This window comes from Triticum urartu, chromosome 3 (genome assembly GCF_003073215.2).
Source record: "Triticum urartu cultivar G1812 chromosome 3, Tu2.1, whole genome shotgun sequence".
NCBI classification, from domain to species: domain Eukaryota; kingdom Viridiplantae; phylum Streptophyta; class Magnoliopsida; order Poales; family Poaceae; genus Triticum; species Triticum urartu.
Window position 1 is genome coordinate 24,296,508 of NC_053024.1, and position 9,094 is coordinate 24,305,601.

General features: G+C 44.9%; 1 pseudogene; it reads right to left on the reverse strand.

Moving 5' to 3' along the window:
- Nucleotides 1-3,779: 3,779 nt before the first annotated feature.
- Nucleotides 3,780-4,135, reverse strand: LOC125547763 (annotated as a pseudogene).
- Nucleotides 4,136-9,094: the final 4,959 nt, after the last annotated feature.

A 9,094-nucleotide genomic window follows, 5' to 3' on the forward strand; every position in this document is an offset into this window, starting at 1 on the left:
GAGCAATGAAAAGCCGCGGCGAGGTGGCTCGGCGCCGGGACGGATGAAAGCAAAGAACCGGCATCGTCTCCAAGGCTACTGCATGCTCTACTCCGACTACTTCGCCGATGCTCCACTTCATGGCGAGAGAACATTTCGGCGCCATTATCGGATGAGCCGAAAGCTCTTCCTCAGGATTGTGAATTCCATCCGGGAGTTTGAAAACTACTTCAAATGCAAGATGGATTGCACTAGCGCTCTTGGATTTACCTCCATCCAGAAGTGCACGACAGCGATGAGGATGCTTGCATATGGATATGGAGCTCCCAGTGATTCACTCGACGACTATGAGCGCATGGCCGAGTCCACCAGCATAGAGTGTTTCTACAAGTTCTGTCGGGCAGTGGTGGCAGTGTTTGGGCCACAATACTTGAGAACACCCAATGCGGAAGACACTGCTCGGATCCTAGCCCAGAATGCAGCAAGAGGATTTCCTGGGATGTTTGGAAGCATCGACTGCATGCATTGGAAATGGAAGAATTGCCCATTTGGTTGGCAGGGGATGTACAAAGGCGCCAAAGGCGGTTGCAGTGTGGTGCTTGAGGCGGTAGCCACATAGGACCTCTGGATTTGGCACTCCTTCTTTGGTATGCCAGGAACTCACAATGACATCAACGTGCTGCAGTGCTCTCCTGTTTTTTCCAAGCTCGTTGAGGGCCATTCTCCTCCGGTGAACTTCGAGATCAATGGGCACCAATACAACAAGGGGTACTATCTAGCTGACGGCATCTATCCGAGATGGTCGACATTTGTGAAGACGATCTCAAACCCTGTGGCAGGAGGCAAGAACGCCTAGTTTGTGAAGTTTCAGGAGGCTTGCAGGAAGGATGTCGAGCGGGCATTTGGTGTGCTCCAATCTCGATTCGCTGTTGTTCGGTACCCCGCTCAGACCTGGTCCAAAGATCAAATGTGGGAGATTATGACTTGCTGTGTCATCTTGCACAACATGATCATCGAGAGCGAGCAAGAAGACCCAGTGTTTGACACTGAACCATAATACAGGCAGGGTCCTCTAGCCGAAGTTGATCACCAGCTACCGGGAACTTGGACTGCCTATCTCAGTATGCGTCAGGAGATCCGAGACCCACAAGTGCATCATCAACTGCAGAAAGATCTGATTGAGCACCAATGGAGGCTCAAGGGGGACGCCGTGTGATGAAATACAAGTTTTTATTTGTTGAACTATATAATTTGTATTGAACTATTTGTTGTTGTACTATTTTGTTGAAGTATTTGATTTTTCTGTGATGAAATATGTGATAAGAAATAATTGTGTTGATAATTGAACGCCGAGACACGGCGAAACCACGCCGAATATGGGCCTATTCTCGCCCATATGTGCCCTTTATTCGCCGAAATTGGGCTGCAAAGTGGGCCAATTTCAGTGCCTGGGGACGAGCTGGGGGCAACGATTGGGCGCAAAACCGCCCCCAGCGCCGATTGTATCGCCGGCTCGCCCCCAGGGGGCGATTTTTATGCGTCCTAGGGGGGGCCAACGGCTGGAGATGCCCTGACCAACGATACATGAGCACAAGGCAAGTTTGCATAAGCATCCGCAACAACTTTCGCCGGACAGCTATATGGAGAGCCGATACAATCATCATGTCTGTTCTCAGTCAGGCCCGACCCATAGGCCGGGCAAACGGGGCGTCCGCCCTGGGCCCCGAGGAGGCAGGGGCCCCGGCCCAGGTAGTAGTATACCTCCATAGAGCCCAAAGAAAATACACGAAAAACAAAACGTCGAACCATGCAAGAAAAAGCCCACTAGGCAAACCTTACGAAGGAATTGATCGATAATCAATCTGTTAGCACGGGACCCCAGACCGGCGACTCCTCTGCTTTGCCAAATCTCAGACTCAGCGCCGCCCCTCCGATGCCTCTCCGATTCTGATGTCATGGCCGGCCATTAAAGGAAGCTACGGCGCAAATCATTCCCCAATCAGCTCCCCTACCTTTCTCAACGCCCTGCCCGTTCGTGCTAACTACCGCGGCATACGGATCAAGCCATCTACATCCACATCAATCAATATCCAGGTGCTTTTGATCCCTTTATTAACCGGTTTTATGCAGCTTGTTCAGTGACATGTCTTCAAGAAATTATCTGTCTAGTAGTGGAATCTCAAAAGGGATCAATTACTGTTAAGTTTTTCAAAACTAGAACTCTTCTAGAGTACTCAGTTTGCTTTGCTATGCCTTATGCAGGATAGTTTGGAAGAGGTGAATTATTATTTGGGTGAAGAATTTTTGGAGTAAAGAAACATTGCAGGTTGGGGGAGGATCCAGAACAGATGTAAGTTATCCAATTAATTATATATATCATGGTAACACAAATGTAAGTAGCAACCAGTTTTTACAAGGACATTTGTTGTGCAGAAAAATTGATGTCTCTATTGACAATTAGGAAATCAAGCTTTTGTAGAGCTGTATTGTTTCATTACTATCCCGATGCACTTCAGTTGATCGATAAATAGTGATACTGCCAGTCTAAGAGTCCAAAGATAATCAATCTATGCTATGTACTGGATATTTACATTAATTCTGAAAAGAAAAATTGAGCTTTTGTGTTTCAATAAGGGCCCCTTGTTTTTGTCTTGCCCCGGGGCCCCATATATCTGTGGGACGGCCCTGTTCTCAGTTAAGCAACACGGTCACCTCATCCGCATCACATTCAGAATTATTTTTGCATAGCTACCCTTGCGCAGCTTTGATGTTAAAAGATGAATCATTTTTAGAGCTTGCTATGCACTCACATGATGGTGTTTTTTTTGGCGGCAAGATGGTGTTATCTCATCACAGTGACATATAGCTTACGGCGTGCAAGCTCTCTGTATGCCATCCTTCTCGTAAACTGCGGTTATTTTACTTGATCCTCTGAAGTTATGGACACTTTACAAGAACTGCGGTATTTTATAGATAGAGGAGCAGTTGGAGTTGGTCTAAGCTTATAGGTCTAGCGTGCAAGCAAGGTCAAAAGACAATTTGTATTTACCTGTTAACTTACCAATTAAACCTCAACTTCTTCATCAATTTGTTTAGTTTGTGTACATACATGTATGATCCTCATGATATTAGGCTATTAATAATATATCCACTGATGAAGTTAATGGCTCATTACACTTGATGAATTATTTAAGAAGGTAATTTGACAATTAACATGTCATTTATAAGCAATGATATGTAATTATGGCTCTTTTTTCTTTTTCTTCCGTTGGTCTATGTCTGATGGGATGCACATGTCTATGTAAAAAAAAGAGAGAGAGATTGCAATGGACACCAACACAAATCTAATGCATCGAGTCAGTTGTTCCATGCTTTTATGATTTAAGTGCAGCAGTTCATACATTACATGACTGAAGCTACTAGGATTGTCTCGTTGATAGAGAGGGGAAGTCAGTATATCTCAGTGATGCAGTGAATGTAGTTGTGACGCATTGGGTTAGAGAGTGTAAGTTTTTTTTCTCCCGGTGCAACGCACGGGCCTCTTTGCTAGTATATCAAAAGTACACATGGTACATGGTAAAACATACTCCTTTATTTTCTCAAAGGGAGCGAAGGAACAACCAAACATCGATACTACAGTGGCCGGCCATGCAGAGTTGCCTCCACGTACGTAGTCCTCTCTCTCATATGGAGATCAGATCAGAGCATTTATTCATGTATATGTAGTATATTGGTAACCTGAATGTACTCAGCATGGATCGGTGGAGCTATAATCGGCGATGATGGCAGCAAGCAATCGATTACTGGATGTTATCGCAGTTGACAGTTGAGCTGATGTTGTAGGGGACGCTGACCCGGCACTTGGAGGGGATGTCTGTGGCCTTGCCTTCGTTGAGCCCACCGGCAGCACTCTTGATGCACTGGCACGCCGCTTTCTTGTCAGCGGCGGTCTGCACTGAGCTGGACAATCTCCTAACGCCGCTGCAGCAGGCCGCAGACGGGCTGGCGCTGCTGCCGCGTGCATAGGAAATGCAGGGCCCAAGGGCGGAGTTCACCTGGCTGCACGAGATTGCCGCATCGGAGGCAACAAGGAGGAGTGCCGCCAGCCCGCCACCAGGGCGACCAGCACGAGCTTAGTAGAGGCAGTGCGAGCCATCTCGACTCAGGATGGACACGGTCCGGTCCGGTCCCTGACCGAGCCGTCGTTTGGAACGGCCGCCCGCGGTCCGGACTGGACCGGACCGAGCAACATAGCGGTCCTACTTTTAGGGACCGGACAGGCCACGGCGAAGCCTGGGCCAGACCGAATGGACCGGCCAGCCATCGGCGTTGATGTGTGCGCATGCAGCAGCGAGGTGGGCCACGTGTTAGATCAATCACTGAATCTCCACACACAGGAGGTCACGCGAGAAATTAAAAGAGAAAGAAGACACGCACGAACGCATTAAGTATGTGGAGAGGATTCTGCGACGCACAACTGTCTGCGTATGTTCTGCTTCCTTTTATTCAGCTCGTATCAAACTGATCACCCTCGACTCGATATAACTGTGCCATCGCACAGACACATCGTGGTCAATCTCTCCGTGGTTAAACACCACTGCCTATTCAGCGGCAACACGGACTAGCGTGCTTCTCGCACTGAACAAACTAAGGGCATGTACAATGGTGCTGTCTTAGGAGTGCCACATAGGATAAATGATGAGATGTAGGAGAGAGAACTCTTAAGAAAAGGCTTGTGTTCTCTTATTTAAGATAAGACAAGAGATGATCTCTTAGCACAATTTGTCTCACCATATTTTAAGGAATTGCTAGTTATTGAAGATAAGACTAAAATATAACCCATTGTAGACATATTTTTTTGTCATCTCTAAATTACATGCAAGACTTAAGATAAGATTGTCTTATCAACCATCGTACATGCCCTAAGTGACAGGTTCAGTAGGACAGAGTTTAACTCAACACTACGTGCGTGAGTGAATTGACAAAGTGGACGACATGCGTGAGCGCCCACGTGCACCAGAAATTAACTGACAGCTGAAACATTGACAAAACAGACGAACTGAATTTTCTAAAGGTGGTGAAACTGAATTTTCTGAACTGACAGTCTTCACTCTCATGAAGAAAAAACGCAGACATTCAGAGCATTCGGGATCTTGCCCCAGTTCTTCCTGGTGGCACCAGCGAGGCGTTCGCCTACCTGGGTAACTGGTGGCCGCCTGGCTGGTGTGCATGCTGTGCTAAACTGACGCGCCATATACTATATATCAGGGTGGACACGGTCCGGGCCGGTCCGGTCCCTGACCGAGCCGCCGTTTGGACCGGCCGGCGGCGGACCGAACCGGACCGGACCGAGCAGCGCGGCGGTCTCCTTTTCCTGCACCGGACCGGCGGAGGTAAAGCTCGGGCCGGACCGAGAGGACCGCCCATGGCGGCGGCGGCGGCGACGTGGTGACCACGGCAGCGGCGACAGACGACTCCGGCGAGCTCCTGGACATGATGAAGACAACTTCATGGTCGAGATCGGCGACGACGAGACAACTTCATGGGCGCATCTGTTAGCCGCTCATGTTTGTTGCTGCAGCTTTTCCGTTACATGCAAGTATTTTAGCGCGTCCATGAGCCCACGATTTCGTGTGTGGTGGCATTGCCGTGATTAGTGGATCAATTTTGACGTGGAGATAGTCGTGGGATGACGCCTTAATTAACGGATCGAACCTCGCTTCTTTTGCGGTTTCTGTTATCTGTTAGACGGAATAAAAGGAAAGGAAAACACCCACAATTTTCTGTGTGCGGGCCTTGCTGTTTCTGCCATCCCAGCGTTCCTTGCCCGCTACCATGCATCGTCGCTAGGATCGTTTTAGTATCGTGCCATCCTAAGATCCGATTAAAGCGACGGGCTGCGCTAACAACCTAAGACCAACTGACCAAGTCACAAACTGAAGAAAATTCCAACTGACGAAGCTGAACTTTTAACAGTACAATTACGCCTGACGAAACTGAATGTTTGACAACAACTTTTAACTGACACCGCGGTCACCGCAGGAACGACATATGGCGTGCGTGAGTATGTGCCGCCGCTCGCCGTGCGTGCCTGTGCAGATGCCGACTACGTGCTGGGTCATCCATCCCATCATCTCGCCTCCATGGACGTGGAGCCACTCGTTGAACGGGCTGTTCTCGGCGAACTAGAACACCATGTATGTGTAGCCGCGGTGCATGCAGTGATGCAGAGATCGAACAGGCGAACGAGAGGCTCGACTGGTTAAAGCGAGCCAGGATGCTCACCTCGAGGCAGCGCCCACGTCGCCGGCGGCAGTTCTCGGTCCGACCGAGCGGCTCGGTTAAAATGCGGACCGGACCGAGGTGCTGAGCGGGCCTACTTTTCCAATCCGGACCGACCAAGTTTGCTAGCGAGCCCGGACCGTTCGGTCCAGTCCTATGCGGGCCACGAGCGGCCCAAAAAGCCCGCTCGCTGCGTCCACCCTGAATGTCTATATATGTGTATTCTTTGATTAACTATACTAGACGTCAGCCCGTGCAGTTGCACGGGCTAGTGTAATAAATGCCTATTTGGTATAAATATTAAGAAAATATATTTATAGTTATTACCATCAAAGTAGTTCCGAGTTAGGTTGTCTATGTATGTGTTATGTTCTATACATGTCAAGAAAACAACCGCAGATTTCTTGATCATATTTCGATTGTGTACCAAACTTAGTGTGTCAGTTTATGCACATGTGTTCTTTAACTTTTTACCTACCATTTAAATTTTCACGAAAATAGTTTTAACTAATAATTGTATGCACCAAATAATGGTCAAATACACATGTTTAGGAGTATGCTTGTTTCTAAAATGCCCTATTTTTCAGGACAAATAATGCAGCGCTAATCAACCATATTGTGTGATTCAGTTATTGCTTATGCATTTATGAACTACATCAAAATTTTATCTAATGTTTTGCATCAAATGTGCTACACACTATTTTCCTCTCAAATATAGCATGCCAAATGAAAGCAACAATCAAAGCATATCACATGTTGTTGGTTCACATAAAATTTCCACACAGAAATAAAATTATAGAAGTTTTAAAATAGGGCAAAGGAACAAAACAAATCAAGGTGAACACTTGTAATATAACCTATGCGGCAACAACAATAAGGGTTCATAATGTCAAATCTCACATATTTACCTTCCAAACTTATAAATTGGTAACCTGCAAGTAACTTTGTTGCCAACATCAAGAGACATCTAACTTTTGTTTGTCTACACCACAGCGGCATTGCTTTATAAGAACACCTGATGGGCACGGCGATTTCTAAATTAAATCTCGTTCGAAGTGATCAATTATAATACAAAAGTATGACATGCGAATCCTTTGCATTTGATTAAATATTCAGTGAAAAAAATATCTGAGAATTGAATGCAGCAAATCAGAAATTCGTTGGTTAGTTAAGCTCCAATGAAAAGGAATAATGAGATTGTGGTTTTAAGAAGACCACCATATGACAAAATATTCGGAAGCAAGCATGAACTTTTCCAAGTCACAACAATGTATTCACATGTATACATCAAGGTTGAAGGCCTTGTGCATACTGGTTTCGGCATGTACTTCCTTATTACACATGCGTTCTCTGTGTCAACTAAGAGGCCAAGAGCAGAGTCCCTACGCCATCTGTCATGGATCACTTTTCAAGTAAAATATACCATGCCTAGCTTGTGTCTCGGAGCTGTTTTCAATGATGCTACTATATTAGTCGATGCCTTGCACACACATCGCACATACCGAACAATATAAACATTTAGCAAAGCCACATTACATGTTCAGTAATAGAAGTAAGAAATCATCACCCTCTCACTCCTGTGCTGGAATAGCACTGCAGTAGAATCATTGATAGTGCCATAAAACTATTTACTCGAATAACACTGTAGTAGACTCATTGATACTGGTTTGTTCATGTCTTTCATAATGAATTTAAAATGTAATGTCACATTTAAACAATTTATTTTAAGCTGGATGCCCTCTATAATGGTAGATAAGCCTGCTCTTATCTTTCAGAATGAATTACCGCACATAACTACTTCAAAACAAAAGGAAAAGATTACACATGCCACATTAGAAATAAAGTTTTGTGTACTAATAGTCTAACTTTCTTAAGCATCAGAATAATGAAACAATAATTAAATCTGTACTATTTTTAAATTTAAACAACTTACACTAATTTTGCATGGTTATGCTTACGTAAGAAATCAGTCGAGCAACCTCGCTTCTTGATCGAGAATCCTCCAAAGATATGTATTCACCTGAAAAAAACAACACTTAGTTAAATATGATTTTGAGAAACTAAATTAGGAAATCTTCTGTGTAATACCCTTTAGAAATATAAGCCATAAAACGGTAGGTAAAAAGGCATATAATAACAATTATTTTAGAATGCACACACAAATAATTCAATGTACACCTAAAGGCTGAATAATAAATCTTTACATGGGCGTGCATGTAGGAATTATGAATATTTATTCCACTATTGCAAGAATCATCAGAACAGATTCAACAACTCATTCCTGCGTAACGCAAAAGTTACTAAATTAAAGAGAAAAATGTGTACAATATGTACACTTGCACATTGTATGACACCAATCAGATTGTTCCTGCCAGAACCAAGCAAGAGCCCTCTACTGAAAGATAGCTAGAATTTCTTTTTAAAATATTTGCTTAGAATGCATCCCTGAAAAGTTTCATGACGTGGTGCCACATGGGAGCATACCCGATTACTTTCTCATTATTTTCAACACCGCAGCTGCCGCATTTGAAACGTCCTTTGGCATTGATTTTCTCATTATTTTCTGTGAAAGTAGAACACAAATATTTGAACTATTACCTAACACTGACTCAGTATAATATCTAAGGAACCGATTTGCAGGCTCCTTTTTGTACGATCAAAAAGAAATACAAAAGAAATCGTATCAACATATATTGTTCTTAAAGAGGAGAAATTAGTGGAAAACCACATGCAAGGCAATGCATCAATCTCGCTGAAGCTCTTGGCAGCACTCATTCTTCCTTGATTACTTTGAACCTAACCTTGAAGCCCTCCACAACAGCATGACGGCCTC